Source organism: Periplaneta americana, chromosome 3 (genome assembly GCF_040183065.1).
Source record: "Periplaneta americana isolate PAMFEO1 chromosome 3, P.americana_PAMFEO1_priV1, whole genome shotgun sequence".
Classification (NCBI taxonomy): domain Eukaryota; kingdom Metazoa; phylum Arthropoda; class Insecta; order Blattodea; family Blattidae; genus Periplaneta; species Periplaneta americana.
The window spans coordinates 25,364,026-25,386,983 of NC_091119.1; the positions used below are offsets into that span (position 1 = coordinate 25,364,026).

General features: G+C 34.3%; 1 protein-coding gene across 18 annotated transcripts in view; it reads left to right on the forward strand.

Annotated features, from left to right (window-relative positions):
* Positions 1 to 22,958, forward strand: part of Rim (Rab3 interacting molecule) — a 513,404-nt gene that overhangs the window by 37,187 nt on the left and 453,259 nt on the right. The window contains exon 1 of one of the 18 annotated variants that reach the window (XM_069820177.1): positions 11,567 to 11,759. The exons of the other annotated variants lie outside the window; for them this stretch is intronic. The gene's annotated coding sequence lies outside the window, so the exon portion shown is untranslated. Of the gene's footprint in view, positions 1 to 11,566; positions 11,760 to 22,958 lie in introns of those variants that run through there. 18 annotated transcript variants of the gene reach the window in all.

Here is a 22,958-nt window from a genome sequence, read left to right on the forward strand (position 1 = left end):
ATGAGAGAACGCCATTGGTCAATTATACACAAATAACATCACAATGCGTAATATCGACTTTACATATCGTTATTGACATGCATATCGATATGCATAGTCGTCTACGTTCTCGGTTTATTGTGAATCAAACATTTTCATATTCACGTTCTCTGCTTCTCGTTTTCATTCTGGTTCTCGTTCCCGCTTTATTGTGAACCAGTCTTTACTGCGACCGATGCTCCCCACCCCTGTCTTCACTTTGTGTCTAACGGGCAGTATTTATATTGCGTTATGAATGTGTGACGTTTTGCGATGCCTGTTCTACACTTAAGAACTCTAAATTCGAGCGTTAGTAGTAGGAAGAAGATTTATTAAGTTTGAAAAAGCAGGCAATATTCAGCAAAGAATAACACATGGGCGTTATATTGATTTACGGGGGAGATAAAGCGATGAACTCCCACAAAGTATTAGTTCGTCATCGCAGACATTTAGAAACGCTATGCACAGCCTTCTGCCCACCGGGTCTTTTCGGACGACTGAATAGCATAATGCGATCGCCCATCTCTCAATGACGATAGATCATCGATTTCTTCCATCAGAATTCCCATCAGAATACAAAAACTAAATAATTTTAAATAAAAATATGCAGTAAGTTATTAAAATTGATTATTGCAATCTAAGCTATTACGGATGATTTTTCCTCCATTAGCATTTTTGAAGCACAGGAAGAAAATGTCTTACAAGCAAAGGTTCTGATGGGGCAGATAAAAAAGTTAAATTTTTTTCTTCCACCATGTTAATAATGTCAAAAGAAGTGCTTATACAAATTTTGGCCACTCGACCGCAATTACGAGGGCCGTAAAAAAATAAGTTCGCCAGGGGCCGTTAACAGGAAAAAAACACAGTTTCATTGGATAAATTTATTGGAAAAGACACAGCAATTGTTGAATTATTTTTCAAAATATTTTCCATCGGAATTGAGACATTTCTCATATCATGGGATCTTCAGAGAGAGGTGCAGACGCAGTCAAACGCTGGTTCCGATCTGAGGCGTCTGACTTCTGCGACACAAAAATTGATTCCATGGTATGACAAATGTCTCAATTCTAGTGGAGGATATGATTGAAATAGCGCAACAATTGCTGTATCTGTTTCAATAAATATTTCCATGCAATTATGCTTGTTTCTATAAACGGCCCCAGGGAAAACCACTTTCTGGACGGCCTCGTAATTGCGGTCGAGTGACCAAAATTTGTATAAGCACTTCTTTTGACATTATTAACATGGTGGAAGAAAAAAAACTAACTTTTTTATCTGCCCCCATCAGAACGTTTGTTTGTTAGAGGATACACCTTCTAGATATGGAGGATAGCTGCGAATATATTGAAGAAGCAGTCACGGACAGCTGATAAGGGGTGGTCCTCCAGCTTGGGGGTTGGGCGTAGAGCTAACAACCCATCATCGTAAAAACAGCTTGTTACGCAACGCCAAAATAAGTGCACGCATTGTATTCTTCACCTGACATATTAAGAACATTAAATCCACACGTTTGAGATGGGTAGGGCATGTAGCACGTATGGGCGAATCCAGAAATGCATATAGAGTGTTAGTTGGGAGACCGGAGGGAAAAAGACCTTTGGGGAGTCGAGACGTAGATGGGAGGATAATATTGAAATGGATTTGAGGGAGATGGGATATGATGGTAGAGAATAGACTAATCTTGCTCAGGATAGGGACCGATGGCGGGCTTATGTGAGGGCGGCAATGAACCTCTGGGTTCTGTGAAAGCCATCTGTAAATAAGGAAGAAAGTGTCTGATATCAAATGTTGCTAACGTTCCTTGGTCACCAAATAAAATACAGATTTCCTATTTCCCTATTTCAATGAAGAAGAAACAGATGAGTGACCATAGAGTTATTGAAGTTTCACAATTAATCTACGTTGAAATCTCTTAGTAATAGCCCTGAACATACGTACATACATACATACTTAAAACTTAACTGAAGAATATTGCTGGAGAACCTTTTAAGTGTAGTGTAAATATTCGTAATTTAAATACGAGTATGTATTGTATTGATTAAGGCTGGTTGAGTGGAAGAGAAGGCCTTATGGCCTTAACTCTGTCAGCGAAAATAAAACATTATTATTATTATTATTATTATTATTATTATTATTATTATTATTATTATTACTACTAGCCGTACCCGTGCGCTCCGCTGCACCCGTTAGAAATAAATATAAAGTAATTACATAATTAAAATAGGACATTTGATCCAGGGAACATTCGTGTTTGATATAAGGATAAATCGTTTATTATGTTACTTAATTTAAATTGTATTTGCATAATTAAAATGCGATCATTTTGATCCAGAGACCACTCATTTGGTCATAAAAATTAATTGAGGAAATACAGGAAACGAATATACAGAATAGCCTATCAAGTTTTCTGTGCATAAGAAGCTATTTTAATCTTACCTGTCCTCGATTCACTCAGAAGTTACTGTAATAACCAGGGAAAGGATTTATATGTAAATACATATTTACTTATAAAGCTAATATAATTTATATTTTGCATTATCTTTATGTTTCACAATGTGTAGGGTTGAAAAATCCTACTTTTATTTTCCATATTTTTCCATATTTTAGAGTTTAGTACATATTTTCGTTAATTTCCATATATTTTCCATATTTCATATAAAACAGTCCATATTATATTAGGTTTAACAATAAAACAAAACAAAATTCCATTAACTTTTAAAAATACATTTCAACAATAGAGATTTAAACACATGTTCAGTAATCCCTTTAACATCAGAGTTATTTGAAAATTAGCAGTCCTATCAACAATGGGAAAGTAAGTTACAAAACTGTATTAATTTAATTTAAAATTTTTAACAGACTTCAGTTGTGCAGCTCAACAGTTAAATGCCAGTCAGAGTACACATAGGTTCAGTTTTGTAAATCATACTATAAAGACGGTAAATATGCCAAAAGTACGTCATTCAGTCAATTTAAAATCAAAACTAACAAGTTACATTTCAGAATTTAAAGAAGATGGTTTATCAACTGACAATAAAATATTATTTTGTAATTTGTGTCAGTGTGCAGTATCATCTACACAAAAGTTCCTGGTGCAACAACACATTACAACTAGTAAACATCAGGCCAACAAACAACTAAATTCCAAGCAGAGACAATTGTTTTTAACACAACCAACAACATCGAATGTAAGATCTGAGTTTAACATCGACCTGTGCCGTTCTCTCATCTCTGCTGATATTCCTCTCTACAAACTAAAGAATAAGGTCTTCAGGGAATTCCTTGAAAAATATACTCAACATACAATCCCGGATGAGTCAACACTTAGGAAGACGTATGCTCCATCCATCTACGATGAGACAATACAGAAGATAAGAGATGAAATTAAAGATAGTTCAATTTGGGTTTCCATTGATGAGACTCCCGACAAAGAAGGTAGACTTGTTGGTAATGTAGTTATCGGTTTGTTAAGTGAACAATATTCTGAACGAATTCTTTTACATTGTGATGTTCTAGAAAAGTGCAATAACAAAACTATAGTTAAACTGTTCAACGAAGCTATGGGTATCCTGTGGCCAAAGGGTATTATGTACGATAATGTGTTATTCTTTATTAGCGATGCTGCCCCTTATATGGTCAAAGCTGGACAAGCATTATCTGTTGTATATCCTAAATTGACTCATTTTACTTGTGTGGCGCATGCATTTCATCGTGTGGCAGAAGTGGTCAGAGACAATTTCCCTAAAGTAGATTTGTTGATTTCATCAGTGAAAAAAGTATTTCTCAAAGCTCCCAGTAGAGTTAACGAAATGTACCCTGAAATTCCATTGCCACCAAAGCCAATTTTAACTAGATGGGGTACATGGCTAGAAGCAGTTGAATATTATGCCGAACATATAGACTCTATTAACAATGTTCTCCTTGCATTGGACTCTGAAGATGCAGTCTCAATTGATACTGCGAAAACAGTTACCTGTGACATAAGTGTGAAGAATGACTTAGCTCACATTCAGCATACATTTTCATGCATCATAAAAACGCTCAAAAGTCTCCAAAATAGGCACCTTTCACTATCTGAAAGTTTTGAAATTATAAATAGTACTGTGGAACAACTGAATCGTGGTAGAGGTAAAGTTGCAGATGCAGTAAGAGCTAAGGTGGACACTGTACTTTCAAAAAACCCTGGATATGAAGAACTACAAAAGGTTGTTGCTGTGATGAGTGGTGAATCAACAGTGAAGATTAACTTGGACTTATCCCCAGCAGACATTGTGAAATTGAATTATGTACCAGTTACTTCTTGTGACGTCGAACGCTCTTTTAGTCAGTATAAATCTATCCTCAGAGACAATAGAAGAAGATTCACTTTTCAGCACTTGAAAGAAATGTTTGTAACCTATTGTTATGGTAACAGACAATAAAAATTGTGTTTTGTTGAAACTACATTGGAAGATAAGGTACGTCCATTATATTTTTTGTTTAGTTTGATTAAAATGTACCAATATTTAACGTACATAGTCATTTTTTTATAATTTTAAGTCCATATTTAATTCCATATTTTGGTAAAAATCCATATTTAATTCCATATTTTGGTAAAAATAACTACATATATATTTACATATTTCATATATTTTTAGTCCATATAAATCCGTTCCCTGGTAATAACATTATAGCATTATGTCCATCTAGAGAAACTACACTTTCCAATGGTGAAATAATAATTAATTATACAACTCGGTTAATTTAGCTTCCGATATCACTTCATACAAACACAGAAACATTCTCTGTAGGCTATCTTTCATAGCTTTCGATTGTTGCTGTCCAAGGCCCCTTATAGACGAAGTCATTTGTTTTTTAATTCATTACACGGCCTTAGATGGCAGTTATTTTAATTTTAAAACTCATTTATCTCATTAAATATCAGTCCTATCAAAATTTTTCAAGGAATAAAACTTATCGGAAATTATTTTTAAAGAAACGTTTGTTATGTAACATTTTTCACAAAAATCAATAATAGGCGAGATATTTTGATTTATTTAATTCAGGCCCCCTCATAACCCCCCTTTTAAATAATGTATTTTGAATGTCATATAGCCTAAAATCTAAGTTACAACGAACTTAATTTATATTCCAATTTTCATTGAAATTCGTTCAGCCATTATCGCGTGAAAAGGTAACAAAAATACAGACAGACAGACAGACAGACATACAAACAAAAATTCCAAAAAAGCGATTTTCGGTTTCAGGGTGGGTAATTATATATGCTAGGACCAATTATTTTTGGAAAATCGAAAATTACCAGAAAAATTTCGGCTACAGATTTATTATTAGTATAGATACATACACACATACATACATACATACATACATACATACATACATACATACATACATACGTACGTACATACATACATACAGTACATAATTATGCTTTCATACATACATTCATACATACAATACATAGACTATATATATATATATGTATATATATATATAATTATATGCATAACCTACATACAACCCATAAATTTATTATGAACTGTTTATTACTACGTCAGCTGTAATTACTAATTAAAACTTATCAAATAAGAAAGACTGGAGAGTGCCGGGTTTGCAGTGAAAGACCTGCCCTTTTGCAGAACACTAGGAATGAATGTGAACTTAAACTATATTATGTAACAAAAATACAACTGCATATTTTACAAGTACTTTAAATGCGTAAATTAGGCCTACTAGTCCTTACTTGTGTGAATATCTCTGATTGAGGTTCTGGCTGATATGTAGCCTACATCTATTTTCAGGCAGTACATCTCACTTGACGATATGTGTCAGAGGAAGAACACTTGTTTGTATGCATCTGAAGTCTGATTAGTGTAATATGTAGCTAATCAGCGATGTATATAATAGAGGAGAAAAGGAACTTGTCATACTACTCAATTATCTCCTGACCTAGTTGCCTCATGAATGATGTTTTATTGGTGTCACTCACGAGGTTTAAATCTATCTTCGATCAGTTGACTAAACAACAACTTATATGAAATAGGATTGAACCTGAGTTCCCCTGAAAGAGAGAGAATTTTCTTTTTTTTTTTTTTTAACGAGAATCGAGCTGATCCGCTGAATTTGTTACTATTTTTGCGACAGCGGATAATCTATATTATTATCTATTCTTATTCTGACGTTGCCATTTTCATTCTAATTTTTGAAGCCAATAAACATCTTATTTTATTATTGTTGTTATTAATACTGTTATATTTTGTTGGTTTCGTTGTCGGTCTTTGTATGCTAAGCTATTAAGAATCTAGTTCATAAAAATTTCTGCGAAGACCAGGAAAATTGTAATTGGTATGTTTGAAATATTACTGTCGTTTGTTTTTCGGATAGGACATTAGTGTTAAAGGTAAACTCGCAAATTTTGTGCATTTAGTATATTATTTTTTTAAACCGGTTTCTTCCTACAAAAGAGCGTCCCATGAAATGTACTCGATTATAATTAAATAGCTTGTGTAATTGCATACAATTACGTATAGCATTTACATGAAAAAAGATAATCATAAACATAAGATTGCTGAATAATAATTAATTTTCAAGAGTGAGAATCCCTCTAGCAATACGCTTATGAACTCTGGTAAGTCGGTTTCATGTCCAACGCTGTGGGGTAATGGTCAGCGCGTCTGGCTATGAAACGAGCGAGCCCGAGTTCAAATCCCGGTTGGGACAAATTACATGGTTGGGGTATTTTCCGAGGTTTCCCCTCAACCAATTGAGGGGCGATTTTAGGCGTTGGACCTAGGACTCATATCGCCATCATTAATTCACATATCTATGTATGTATGTATTTATTCATACTGCAATGGGTATATACCCGGTGGCAGTGGTAACTAATTACACTCAATAATGACAATAATAAACTTATTAATTAAAAATACAATTAATCATAAAACTAACAATAATCATTACCAGGGAACGGATTTATATGGACTAAAAATATATGAAATATGTAAATATATATGTAGTTATTTTTACCAAAATATGGAATTAAATATGGATTTTTACCAAAATATGGAATTAAATATGGACTTAAAATTATAAAAAAATGACTATGTACGTTAAATATTGGTACATTTTAATCAAACTAAACAAAAAATATAATGGACGTACCTTATCTTCCAATGTAGTTTCAACAAAACACAATTTTTATTGTCTGTTACCATAACAATAGGTTACAAACATTTCTTTCAAGTGCTGAAAAGTGAATCTTCTTCTATTGTCTCTGAGGATAGATTTATACTGACTAAAAGAGCGTTCGACGTCACAAGAAGTAACTGGTACATAATTCAATTTCACAATGTCTGCTGGGGATAAGTCCAAGTTAATCTTCACTGTTGATTCACCACTCATCACAGCAACAACCTTTTGTAGTTCTTCATATCCAGGGTTTTTTGAAAGTACAGTGTCCACCTTAGCTCTTACTGCATCTGCAACTTTACCTCTACCACGATTCAGTTGTTCCACAGTACTATTTATAATTTCAAAACTTTCAGATAGTGAAAGGTGCCTATTTTGGAGACTTTTGAGCGTTTTTATGATGCATGAAAATGTATGCTGAATGTGAGCTAAGTCATTCTTCACACTTATGTCACAGGTAACTGTTTTCGCAGTATCAATTGAGACTGCATCTTCAGAGTCCAATGCAAGGAGAACATTGTTAATAGAGTCTATATGTTCGGCATAATATTCAACTGCTTCTAGCCATGTACCCCATCTAGTTAAAATTGGCTTTGGTGGCAATGGAATTTCAGGGTACATTTCGTTAACTCTACTGGGAGCTTTGAGAAATACTTTTTTCACTGATGAAATCAACAAATCTACTTTAGGGAAATTGTCTCTGACCACTTCTGCCACACGATGAAATGCATGCGCCACACAAGTAAAATGAGTCAATTTAGGATATACAACAGATAATGCTTGTCCAGCTTTGACCATATAAGGGGCAGCATCGCTAATAAAGAATAACACATTATCGTACATAATACCCTTTGGCCACAGGATACCCATAGCTTCGTTGAACAGTTTAACTATAGTTTTGTTATTGCACTTTTCTAGAACATCACAATGTAAAAGAATTCGTTCAGAATATTGTTCACTTAACAAACCGATAACTACATTACCAACAAGTCTACCTTCTTTGTCGGGAGTCTCATCAATGGAAACCCAAATTGAACTATCTTTAATTTCATCTCTTATCTTCTGTATTGTCTCATCGTAGATGGATGGAGCATACGTCTTCCTAAGTGTTGACTCATCCGGGATTGTATGTTGAGTATATTTTTCAAGGAATTCCCTGAAGACCTTATTCTTTAGTTTGTAGAGAGGAATATCAGCAGAGATGAGAGAACGGCACAGGTCGATGTTAAACTCAGATCTTACATTCGATGTTGTTGGTTGTGTTAAAAACAATTGTCTCTGCTTGGAATTTAGTTGTTTGTTGGCCTGATGTTTACTAGTTGTAATGTGTTGTTGCACCAGGAACTTTTGTGTAGATGATACTGCACACTGACACAAATTACAAAATAATATTTTATTGTCAGTTGATAAACCATCTTCTTTAAATTCTGAAATGTAACTTGTTAGTTTTGATTTTAAATTGACTGAATGACGTACTTTTGGCATATTTACCGTCTTTATAGTATGATTTACAAAACTGAACCTATGTGTACTCTGACTGGCATTTAACTGTTGAGCTGCACAACTGAAGTCTGTTAAAAATTTTAAATTAAATTAATACAGTTTTGTAACTTACTTTCCCATTGTTGATAGGACTGCTAATTTTCAAATAACTCTGATGTTAAAGGGATTACTGAACATGTGTTTAAATCTCTATTGTTGAAATGTATTTTTAAAAGTTAATGGAATTTTGTTTTGTTTTATTGTTAAACCTAATATAATATGGACTGTTTTATATGAAATATGGAAAATATATGGAAATTAACGAAAATATGTACTAAACTCTAAAATATGGAAAAATATGGAAAATAAAAGTAGGATTTTTCAACCCTACACATTGTGAAACATAAAGATAATGCAAAATATAAATTATATTAGCTTTATAAGTAAATATGTATTTACATATAAATCCTTTCCCTGATCATTACTAATAATAAATCTGTAGCCGAAATTTTTCTGGTAATTTTCGATTTTCCAAAAATAATTGATCCTAACATATATAATTAATCACCCTGAAACTGAAAATCGCTTTTTTGAAATTTTTGTTTGTATGTATGTCTGTCTGTCTGTATGTTTGTTACCTTTTCACGCGATAATGGCTGAACGGATTTCGATGAAAATTGGAATATAAATTAAGTTCGTTGTAACTTAGATTTTAGGCTATATGACATTCAAAATACATTATTTAAAAGGGGGGTTATGAGGGGGCCTGAATTAAATAAATCAAAATATCTCGCTTATTATTGATTTTTGTGAAAAATGTTACATAACAAACGTTTCTTTAAAAATAATTTCCGATAAGTTTTATTCCTTGAAAAATTTTGATAGGACTGATATTTAATGAGATAAATGAGTTTTAAAATTAAAATAACTGCCATCTAAGGCCGTGTAATGAATTAAAAAACAAATGACTTCGTCTATAAGGGGCCTTGGACAGCAACAATCGAAAGCTATGAAAGATAGCGTACAGAGAATGTTTCTGTGTTTGTATGAAGTGATATCGGAAGCTAAATTAACCGATTTGTATAATTAATTATTAATTCACCATTGGAAAGTGTAGTTTCTCTAGATGAACATAATGCTATAATGTTATTACAGTAACTTCTGAGTGAATCGAGGACAGGTAAGATTAAAATAAATTCTTATGCAGAGAAAACTTGATAGGCTATTCTGTACATTCGTTTCCTGTATTTCCTAAAATAATTTTTATGACCAAATGAGTGGGGTCTGGATCAAAATGATCGCATTTTAATTACGCAAATACAATTTAAATTAAGTAACATATTAAACGATTTATCCTTCTATCAAATACGAATGTTCCCTGGATCAAATGTCCTATTTTAATTATGTAATTACTTTATATTTATTTCTAACGGGCGCGGCGGAGCGCACGGGTACGGCTAGTTTATAATAATAATAATAATAATAATAATAATAATAATAATAACAGGGAATATCCTAAATTAAATGAAGCACGATCACTTAAAATAACATTTAAAATAAATCTAATTTGTATCTTAAACCTAAGTTCGAACTAAATCTCACGAGTATGATATGTTCATACCTACACAAGTACCTTTCAACATTACACTCATTTCGCTGTCAACTCACTCACTGCACTGGAACTACAACATATTTCACTGATTCTATCCTGATTTCACTAACACTTCAAAAACATTTTATTGTTCAGATACTTTGCACTGCCACTATAAACTATAAAGCTTCACTGACAGGAACACGTTTCACTTACACAACACACTTCACTGACACAACATAATTCTTCACTGATACAACACTTCAATAACAAAATATCATTTACATCTTTTAAATACTGTGTATAATTACCGTCTATTAGTAAAGTCCTTAAGCCTATTTTAAATACATTTTTGATTGTTGGTAAAGCTTTTAGTAAGTCTGCAGGTAAAGCATTCCAGTCCCTGATAGTACGATTGAGAAAAGAATACTTTCCATTATCCGTCCTCTGTCTTCTTTCCCTCAATATCATCATACAATAGCCAGGGTTAAGTTCACGATGCGGCGTGCTGTACTTGTACAAGAGCGCGGTTTTTCGGTTACCCAATTTTTCACAAGGAGTGGTAAGCACAATAAGCCTCAGGTTGCAGTGTAAGCCTTCGGGTCCCTCCTTCGTACAAGAGAGAGAAAAAAGTAGGTTTCATGTTCTCTACAAATTCATATGAATTACGAGTTTAGCTTTTATATTTAGTTCAGAAGAATATAAAATTGTTGTCAACCTTTACTTATTATAAAATAGTATTAAAAATAAATACAAGAGGGCAGTAATATTTAGAACAAAATACATATTTTATTGTCCATTTTATCCTTTATTAACAGCATGAAATGGACAAAAATGGAGAAAGGAGTCACTCGGGATATTCACTGAACTTAAAAGGGACAGTGAAAGAAGCGGAATTGCAAAGAGCTGTAAAGGTATATACTATAAAGGAAAGGTTTTGTTTGTAAGTCCATCGTAGCGTCAAACCAGCTTTGGTCTATTTCGCATGTAGGTTTTTTTATCATAGATTTCTGTCCACGTACCAAAAATAAAAATAGATTCAGGAACACAAAAACACGATGCCGACGTCTGTCGTCCATCCAGCCATGTGTTTCTCGCTTACTTGCTCCTGGTGTCGGCTAGTGTTTTCTATCGATTACACTCGCTCTCTCACAGCAGAGCGAAGCGCTCACTGAGCGGAGCGTACTGAGCGCTCCATTATCTGGTGCTGTTGTTGGTACATATATTTTTGCTCCACACCATTTGTCATTCTTTGTAATCTTTGTTAAATTATATTTAGATTGTCGAATCAGTGGACTCATCCCAATGTTCAAAACAGGTTTCACTTCCGTTATCAAATCCTGCGAGTTGTCAATCGATCGCGTAGGAATGGACAAACCCACATGGCTTCTACAATATTGAACTGTGTGTCATTTCTCGCATCTCTGTAAACAAAGAACTTTTCTTTGGTCGGATGGGATAGTCGCTGTGACAGTGGAAGGTAAATCATTTAAAATTTATATTATAGTTAGTTACAAACAGTATTGCTTTCGTTACAGATATAATACAATGCATCCATTGGCTAGTCCAATGTTATAGAGGTTAGGCCTAAATATTTAGTAGCCCTAGTGTTAAGTGACGTGATATGAACGTTATATAACCATAAAACGATTTAAAATTTGTATTATAGTTAGTTACAAACAGTATTTATTGCTTTCGTTACAGATATAATACAATGCATCCATTGCCTAGTCCAATGTTATAGAGGTTAGGCCTAAATATTTAGTAGCCCTAGTGTTAAGTGGCGTGATATGAACGGTTATATAACCATAAAATGTAATTAAATACTTCATTAAAGCGCCGATTACAATTACAAGCTCACTAACAACAAAATCAAACCCGTTATTTCAATTGCTTTCGTAGTGAATAATCGGTAAAAATAATGAATATTTATTTACAATTGCGCTACCAAACAAAGGTAGGATATATTTACATACCTGACTTCTAGTCGAAGAGTACGTACCGTAAACAAAAGATAAATTGAGCGGACGTCAATTTCGCATCGGATTAAGTGTGGAGAGTTGCTGTGAAAGTTGTGATCGGCGGAGAGACGAGATCGCATGCCTTGCATGTAAGCTTTTTTAATTTATAGATAGAAATAGAGTTTTCGTAAGGTCTAGGATTACCTGACGTCCTCTTTTACCCGGACATGTTCTTTTTTTTTAGGCCTTTGTCCGGGTCCAGGTGATTTTTAAAAAATCAAGAAATGTACTCCCTTTCGTAACTTGTAGGCCTATTCCTGATATTTTGAAATTATCTGATTCGACGTCTTTTTCAAGTAATTTGCCTGTAGGTGGCAGCAACATCGATAGAATATACTCTTTGCCAATGATCATAACTCTCTTTGCTACTCCTTGTTATGGTCGTTGCTCGCAGGTAATTAGTAAATCGAGAGATCGATGTGCGAATGTAGACATGTCTTTTGATAATAATTATAGTTCCCTTGGCTTTCATATGTAGCTATGTGTAAAATCATTATTATTAAGTTTTATCATAATTATTTTGTAATAAAATCGATATTTACATACTTTTAAGTATGATATAAGCCTAAATTTGTACTGTAAATATTTTGTAATAAAATAGATATTGACGTAGTTTAAAGTATAATATAGTCCTAAGCCTATTTTCTATCCTCTTTTTTTCGAACAATGTCCTCCTTTTTGAAGCTTTGTGTCCTTTTTTAATCGATGTGAATCTGGTCACCCAATGAGGTCGAATATCAGTGACAGTTTAGGTTTTATTAGTTCTGGCTTTTGGTATGCCTTTCATAAACGCATTTTGATCGGTATATGAGCATGGATGGATATCTATCTTCCCTTGGTAGCGCAATTGTAAACAATTGCCGAAAGTATTATGCCAATCAATAACTGCTAGTAATAACATTATCTTCTTATCTATACCAATATAATAAATCTGTAGCCGAAATTTTTCTGGTAATTTTCGATTTTCCAAAAATAATTGGTCCTAACATATATAATTAACCACCCTGAAACCGAAAATCGCTTTTTTGAAATGTTTGTTTGTATGCTGTCTGTCTGTCTGTATGTTTGTTACCTTTTCACGCGATAATGGATGAACGGATTTCGATGAAAATTGGAATATAAATTATGTTCGTTGTAACTTAGATTTTAGGCTATATGGCATTCAAAGTACATTATTTAAAAGGAGGGTGTCCACACCTGTGGAGTAGCGGTCAGCACGTCTGGCCGCGAAACCAGGTGGCCCGGGTTCGAATCCCGGTCGGGGCAAGTTATCTGGTTGTGGTTTTTTCCGGGGTTTTCCCTCAACCCAATACGAGCAAATGCTGGGTAACTTTCGGTGTTGGACCCCGTACTCATTTCACCGGCATTATCACCTTCATGTCATTCAGACGCTAAATAACCTAGATGTTGATACAGCGTCGTAAAATAACCAAAAAAAGGAGGGTTATAAGGGGGCCTGAATTAAATAAATCGAAATATCTCGCTTATTATTGATTTTTGTGAAAAATGTTACATAACACAATTTTCTTTAAAAATAATTTTCGATAAGTTTTATTCGTTGAAAAATTTTGATAGGACTGATATGTAATGAGATAAATGAGTTTTAAAATTAAAATAACTGCCATCTAAGGCCGTATAATGAAATAAAAAACAAATGACTTCGTCTATAAGGGGCCTTAGACAGCAACAATCGAAAACTATGAAAGATAGCGTACAGAGAATGTTTCTGTGTTTGTATGAAGTAATATCGGAAGCTAAATTAACCGATTTGTATAATTAATTATTATTTCACCATTGGAAAGTGTAGTTTCTCTAGATGGACATAATGCTATAATGTTATTACAGTAACTTCTGATATAATATAATATAATATAATATAATATAATATAATATAATATAATATAATATAATATAATATAATATATAATACAATATAATATAATATAATATAATATAATATAATATAATATAATATAATATATGCAATGTAATATTATATAATATAATATAAGTTATTTGAAGGGTTCAGAACCATAGTGGGCCAAACGCCATTTACTGAATACGTAGAAAACAAGGGTTAAAATTAAGTTAATACCATAATTCAATGGAAACCTATAACAAGTAAAATAAAGTATACACATTAAATCTAAATGATGTCAATGTTCATTAAACTATGGTTGCATGTAATAAAAATTAGAAACGTGTTAAAGGAATTGTCATTGCACCAATGAGTGGTCTCTGGGCTAAATTATCGCATTTTAATTATTTGGATGCAATTTAAATTAAGTAACATATTAAACGATTTATCCTTCTATCAAACACGAATGTTCCCTGGATCAAATTAATGTCCTATTTTAATTATGTAATTACTTTATATTTATTTCTAACGGGTGCAGCGGAGCGCACGGGTACGGCTAGGAATTAAAAAAAAATTGTATGCGGTTCTCGAGGCAATTGAATCTTTACGACATTATGTATATCTCCATACAAACATACAACAATGACATGACTCCATGGACGTAAGAAACAATGAAAAAAAAAATGTATCCATTCAGAGCGGTGAGCATCTTCGAAATATCCACGTAGTAATGAAAGAATATATTTTGACTAGATGTTGAAGAAGACATGTACCCGTAGTGAAACTTATGTTCGACTACATTATATCTGCTGTATAAACTATTCTATGTTTTTGTGAATCTGGCAGTTCCATTAGATTATTTTATACAATAGCGAGAATATTTGGATTAATAGTAAGCCAATAAAATTGTACTTTGGGTAAATCAAGAATTTTCCTTACTAGGCCTATTTATTTTAGGTTAAATTATTCCTTCATTATTTCTAATTTTGCTCTAAAGCATTGGTCTGACAAGAGATTTTACAGAAGTTTGCTATCACTCGGCACTCGTTAAATAAGTCGTTTTTCACGATGGTTCAATTCTGAAACGAATTTAAATAATTTGTTACCAGATGTCACTACTTTTTTTCTATTCCTCTCGTTTCCCCTTCCTTCTTCTCGCCCATTCTTCTTTTGTTATTATTACTACTATCTATCAATTTCTCAACTGTTTTCACCTCTGATTTTATTTATATTCCTTTTCCGCTAAACTGGAGAATTCCCACGGTATCTTTGAACCGTGCCGTTACGTTTAGCACCAAATTTAAGTAAATACACAATCTCGCCAACATAAGAACACGACCTTGGTGTGTGGCGTCGTTGGAGGGAGAAATTTGTTTCTTTTCTCTCTCTACCTCCTTCGTTCTGAACATTACAGAGAGATAGCACCACTGTTAGCTACAAGGTATATTTGCGCAAATATATTGAAGTAGATTACGTGACTTATTACGTGACTTAGATGAGAGTCTCGAGAGAAAACAGTTTTGCTATATTTCTTTTTTTATTAAATGTTAAGCACAGGAACGCCATTTCGTAATATTATTTAAGAAACAAGCCAAACAAATTATCTTTGCATCAAAAACGGATGCTCCCTGGACCAAATTATCGTATTTTATAATTGTTTGAATGCAACAGAAGCCCGAAGTCTTGCACTTGGCTAATGCAGTGAATTATTTAAGAATGTAGTCGCGAATTTTACTACCACCATTTCGATTGTGTTTTGTTTAGCACGGCTCGGTACGGCCTGGTGACTAGTGGCCAGCGAGTAACGTCGACTATAGACATTGGTCTGCCGTGGGTATTATCCAGTTGTTCCTAATTTTCTTACCTTGGAAGTGCCAGGATTCGATCCCTCGATCCAGCTCCAACTCGAATATCCGTTTACTTGTTTGTTATACATATGCCTTAACGATCTTACCCAGATTCACTTTTGGAACTTCTTCGTATTTTTAGAGAAGACAGTCCGTTATTTCATTGGCAATAAATATGTAAAAAAGTAGCTACTCCCAGAACATTCTTTGGACCAAACACGATTAAATTAAAGTGTTCAAAACGATAAAAAATTGGAGGGGTTAAAATGTTATAGTCCTAAGCCACACAGATAAAATTTTACAGGAGAGCGTGTTTAGAGTCCAATGCTATTAAGTGCGGTATCATAATTTCTTTGGCGTATACTTACGTCATTTGTCGAGTAATTTTTATAATATTTTAATAGTAGTGTTCTCATATGTGTAAGAGATGAACTCTGACAAAAAACATTTTTTTTTTAAGTGTGGCTTTGGACTATCTCATTCTCACCCCTTAATTCACAGATGGGCATCGTTCCTCACTTGAGAATTTGTGCCTCACTGACCTAATCTCTCTGAGTGACATCTTCACAGTCCCCGTTCCTCCCTCACGTAGCTCATAGGCGTGGGCAGGTTCTATATCAGTTTCATAAGCAATATCAGTGGTGGCATAATGGCATTATCAAAGCAGTGTGTACGCGTTAGAAAACAATTATTTCGTGAGAAATGGGAGGAAGAGTTTTTTTGATGTTTAGAAGAGGAGAACATACGATGTATGTTATGCTCGAAAATCGTATTAGGCATTAATAAATTTAATATACAACGACATTACTCCTTATGTCATAAAGAACATGCTGAATTAGAAAGTAAGACAAATTAAATGTTATTTTTTGTACTATTCCGAAGAAAATTTATGATCTTAACTTTTGCATAGTATACTAAATACGACATTATACCTTAAACACGCTGCATTAAAAGGTACAAGGAATTAAATGTTGTTTGTACGCATTATTTCCAAAAGAGATTTATATAAAAAAAAGTATCAAATGTGGGTAGAAAACGAAATATGATTTTCTGAAATTATTTGAGGTCGAGAACGTGCAAAGCTATCTTGAAAAACGCCAGAATATTCAAGAAAATAAACGTAGACAACGTGATGGAATATTATTGGCTAGTTACGCAATTTCTCGCCTGTGATTTAAGTCAATTCAGTGATGGAGAAATAGTAAAGAGATTTATGATTAAAGCTGCCGAATTAATTTGCCAAATTGAATAAAAGTTTTCGAGTCTCTCACGTTAACCAAGCGCTTTCCTAATAATTCGCCACTGACCGCCTTAGCGATTACGATAATGTGACGCAGTTCACAGCAGTTTATATTTCCCATCCTACCCTGCAGTCTCCTCTCCTAGTAAACAAACTATTTCAGATAGAGTACCTTCCGTAACCGAAAATTGTGCCCATGTATGCCTTAATTCGAAATTAACGAATATATATTCTTGTGACGTCACTGTCATTGTTACGCGCAACATTAAACTTTTATATAGAGATTGTTATTTTTGAATTTCCGAAAAGTAAAAATAACTGAACTTGTGATTTTTAATAACAGAAAATTTACGTTGGAAACATCCGCTGGAAATAAATTTCTGCAGTTTTGTAAAGATCATAATAATGATGCAAAGAATAAATTGTGTAAGGTGCACAGCGATCGGAGCCTTGTGTGGATAAATGTTCGTAACAAGACATATTGCCCACATCGATTGAGGTGTCCTGTAATTTATACAGTGTCTCTCGAAGAGCAAATACTTTTTCTGAAGGCTCCAAGATACGACAGCTGTAGCAAAGTCTGTATATCGTTTACAATTTTCTAGCGAAAACAACTATTGAACATATGCTATGGAAGCAGAAATTAATAAAGAAACTCAATTGTCGACTGGTATACTTTCTGCCGCGAAATTTGTTGTGTACATGTCAGTAATTCATCCATTCATTTATTTGTCAACATTTATACCAGTTATGGTGCACCATTACATACATTCCAGTAATAACTCAAACAGAAATGTTGGACTGGGTACATGGTAGAAATCGACGAAAGTCATATCCGAACTCGAAAGCATATCTACGAGCATCTCCCGCTATCTGAAGGGGAACAAGTATGGGGGTTTCGAAGGAATTGATAAGAATGGTGAACGGGAGAAGAGTTCGAGGTAGAAGAAGATATCAGATGATAGACATTAGGATATATGGATCATATGAGGAAACAAAGAGGAAGGCAGAAAATAGGAAAGACTGGATAAAGCTGGGTTTGCAGTGAAAAACCTGCCCTTGGGTAGAACACTAAATGAATGAATGAAATTAATGTTGAAAAGAGAGACACAGCAACACTGTTACCCTTGATTAAAAAGTGGATAAAACCTGGTACAAGAATTATGAGCAACCAGTGGAAGGCTTACAAGGAAATAAGTATACACAATCTCCAGCATTCTACTGTGAATCATAGTCTTAAAAAAATTATGGTTTATTTAGCGACACTCGCAATTGCAGAGGTTATATCAGCGTTGCCGATGTGTCGGAATTTTGCCTTTTTTTTAGTTGGTTATTTAACGACGCTGTGTCAAATACTAGGTTATTTAGCGTCGATGAGATTGGTGATATCGAGATGGTATTTGGCGAGATGAGGCCGAGAATTTGCCATAGATTACCTGACATTCACCTTAAGGTGTTGAGGAAAACCTCGGAAAAGACCCAACCAGGTAATCAGCCCACGCGGGGATCGAACCCGCGCCCGAGCGCAACTTCAGACCGGCAGGCAAGCGCCTTAACCGACTGAGCCTTGTCGGTGGCCTCTGGAATTTTGTCCCGCAAGAGTTCTTTTACATGCCAGTCTACTGATATGAGCCTGTCGCATTTAAACACACTTAAATGCCATCAACCTGGGCCGGGATCGAACCCGCAATCTCGAGCACAGAAGGCTAGTGCTATACCGACTACGCTATCCAGACCGACTTCATATTATTTTTCAACAATGGTGACTAAAGTATTGCTCTCGTGTAATTAAACACTAAGGGTTCTTTTGTTGATTTTGAAAGATTACTGATAAGGTTCTATTTATAAAACCTACAATACTACACAGAACTAAGATTTAACTACTACCGCGGTAATTATTTACTTGAGTGCTAACGTACATCTCTTATTTAAGGAAGTAATTGAACAAGTGATGAACGACGACATAATAAATATCGGGGTTGTGGACTTTGTGAACGGTCAGTGAAAGTAAATAGAAACAGCTTTGTTTTTAATTGCGGAAAATATTACGCACCGTCAAAAAGCAAGTCGAGAAAGTGTGGTTGGAAGATTTCAGAGCGAACATCTAGGTCAGAAAGCATGGGTAGACATAACGGCTCGGTTAGAAAAGCCAACGTACTATGGTAGGAACGATCATGATTTTAAAATCAAATGTAGGAAACAGAAAACGGATGTAGGTAAATTCTCATTTTTAAATGGAACTATAAATGATTGGAATGACCTACCTGCAGCGGTCTTTGAGGGCTATCCTTCCTTAAGGAGCTTCAAGAATAACTTAAAAAGTTGTGTATAAAGTGCAAATTAAAATTAAGGTGACATTTAACATTTAATTTTTTAAGGTGACATGTATTTATTTAGCCTGACGAGTTACTTCCTTGGTTTGAATTGTAAATTATTTAAAAAAAGCGTGTAAGAGGGCCTTAGACTAGAAATGTTTAGCTTAAATGTAGTTCTGTTTATAAGTATGCATAAGGGTGTAATTCTTTGACCTATTTGAACTGTTGTATCAGTGAAGCGAGGTGAGTCAGTGAAGTTATGGTTTTATAGTGCAGTGAATAGTTCTGATCAGTGATAATTTATAGCGTCAATGAAATGTGTTCTATAGTGTCAGTGAAATGTGTTATAGAGTGTCAGTGAAATGTATCCTAAAGTGTCAGTGAAATGCGTCATAGTGCCACTACAGTGAGTGAGATGAGAGTAAAGTGAAAGACTATTGAAACTTATGTAGGGCCTATACATATGTAGGTTGTATTGTAAAATTAGATATTTTATTTATGTTTTATTATTAATTGTAATTATTGTGTTAAATTGTATTGTGTATTCTTATTGTATTGTGTTTATAATTGTATTGTGTATGTATAATTGTATTGTAAATTTTATTGTATATTGTTTATGATTTTAGTGGGTACTGTTTATCATTTTATTTTGTATTGTTCACATTGTGTATACCATTGCCACCGGGTGCTTGCCCACTTGCAGTGCAAATAAATACATACAACATAAAAAAAACTAACCTAGATCATTCTTTACTATAACGTTACCAAGTTAAGGTACATATGTATTTACATCCTTGGGTTTTAGTCGGCCATACGTATTGTAAACGAAAAAAAAAAAAAATTGAGTACCGATGTCAATTTCACACCGAAAATAAGGGTAGAAAGTTGCTGTTAAAGTGCTGCCCGGCGAAGAGGTGCGAGCAGGCGGGATCGCTCTAGCGAGGTGGAAGGGGTAGGTGGCAGGGAGGGGAAGCACATGCATCTCATTTCCGTGCGTTTCCTTACTTATTCAAAGAGAAAAAGCGAGTTTTCTTAAGGTCGAATCAGTGACAGGTTAGGTTAGTTTAGGCTTTTGGTACTCCATGGAGGCAAGGACATTTTCTTAGACAATTGTGAGTATGCAAGCTATAGCAAAAGCCTAACCTAACCTGACCTAACCTAACCTAACCGTCACTGACTCGATCATTCAAGCGAGTTTTCGTAAGGTTGAATCAGTATCAGGTTAGGTTAGGTTAGTTTAGGCTTTTTATGTGCCTTGGAAGAAAGGGTTACATTCTTACACAATTGTGAGTATATGCAAGGCATAAAAAGCCTAAACTGACCTAACCTAACCTGTCACTGATTTGACCTTACGAAAACTCGTTTTTTCTCTGTGTTCAGTAAGCAAATGCACGGCAATGAGATTATGCGCTGACTCTCACTGCCGCCTACTCCTTCCACCTCGACGAATTGATTTCTCTTGCCCGCATCTTTCCACCGGCCGCCAGTTTCATAGCAATTTTCGACCCTTATTTTAGTTGTGAAATTTGTGTCGGAACTCAGTTTTTTCCTTTACGAAATCTGTGACTCATCTAGGACCCAAGAATGTAAATAAATTTGTACCTTAACGTGGTAACGCTATAGTAAATAAATACTCTAACCTAACCTAACCTAACTTCCGGATAATGAATATTCTAAAGCATAACTGGATGAAAATCACACAGGATGAAGTAAAGAAATAGTGGATACGAACGGTATCGTTAAAGTAAATAATTACTATTACCACCACTATTGCCATCATCATATTCTTCTTCTTATTCTTTTGATCCATTTCATTCCCATCATTAAACACCAAAACTCAGAAAATCGCTGCCTATGTGATCAGCGTTTATTGCTTTATATGTACAAAATAACATACAAGCATTTAATCTCTATGGAGGGAAGATATAAAATGTAATTTCCAGTACCGGAAATCAAACTCAAATCTATTTGGTTTGCAGCTGTATTCATTACCAGTGAGCCATAACGGGAAACAAAAGATGTTTAAATGTATCGGCGAGATCTTTATTCACAATAATATACATTTTAAACACATCCAATCACTTCACAACAATTCTCAGATATAGAATATCTAGATCTATTTAAAACGACAAAAATATAGCACAACCATAAACTTGCAGATGAAACTTTCATTATCAAACCAAAACTTTATTCAGACTGCGTTCAGATTATTCCACATTCCACATGTTCTTTACGCTGAAAATTTACGTTGAATGTTATTTGACTTCTTGTAATGTGGAACATGATCTCTTACTGGGAGAAAAAATAAGAAGTTCGTGCATGTGCGGAGAAAGGAGTACTTACGAAGATTAGTAGATGTAGCCTAATGCATTAAATATAATAAGGGGTGGTCCTCCAGCTTGAGGGTTGGGCGAAGGGCTGACAACCCATCACCGTAAAACAGCTTGTTACGAAACCATACAATAAGCCTCGGAATGGGATTGATTCTCCGGCACGACCACAGCAAAGGAATAAGGTTATGAGATTTGGCACTTGGAAAGTAACTGGTCTTTATAGAACCGGAGGGGTGACATTAGTAGCAAAAGAACTAGCTAGTTATAGAATAGACTTCGTGGGAGTACAAGAGGTTAGGTTAGATGGGAATGGCATATCAAAAATAGGAGATTACTTGTTGTATTATGGGGAAGGAAACATTAATCTCCGATTAGGAACAGGATTCTTTGTTCATAAAATAATAAAATCAACAGTGAAAAAGGTCGAATTTATCAGTGACTGGTTATCGTATTTAGTACTTAAGGGTAGATGGTGCGATATCGTAGTTATAAATGCTCACGCCCCTACAGAAGAGAAAGACGACCATGTAAAGGATAGCTTCTATGAGGAATTGGAACATACTCTTGATCAGTTATCTAGATATCACATGAAAATTTTACTGGGGGATTTCAATGCTAAAGTAGGACGGGAGGATGTTTTTAAACTGATTATTGGAAAAGAGAGCCTACACGTAACTAGTAATGACAATGGAGTTAGGTTAGTCAACTTTGTCACATCAAAAAATTTAATTGTCAAAAGTACAACATTCCCCCATAAGGATATATATATATATATATATATATATATATATATATATATATATATATATATATATATATATACTTGGACTTCTCCATATGGATTGACACACAACCAAACAGATCACATCTTGATAGATAAACAGAGACAGACTAGTATAGCAGATATTCGAACTTTCAGGGGGGCAGACTGTAATTCTGACCATTATTTGGTAATTGGAGAATTAAGAGAAATACTGTCAGTAGCCAAGCGAGTAGAGCAACAAGTTAATATTAGTAGATTCGATATCCGGAAATTAAAGGACGAGGAAACTAAGCAACATTATC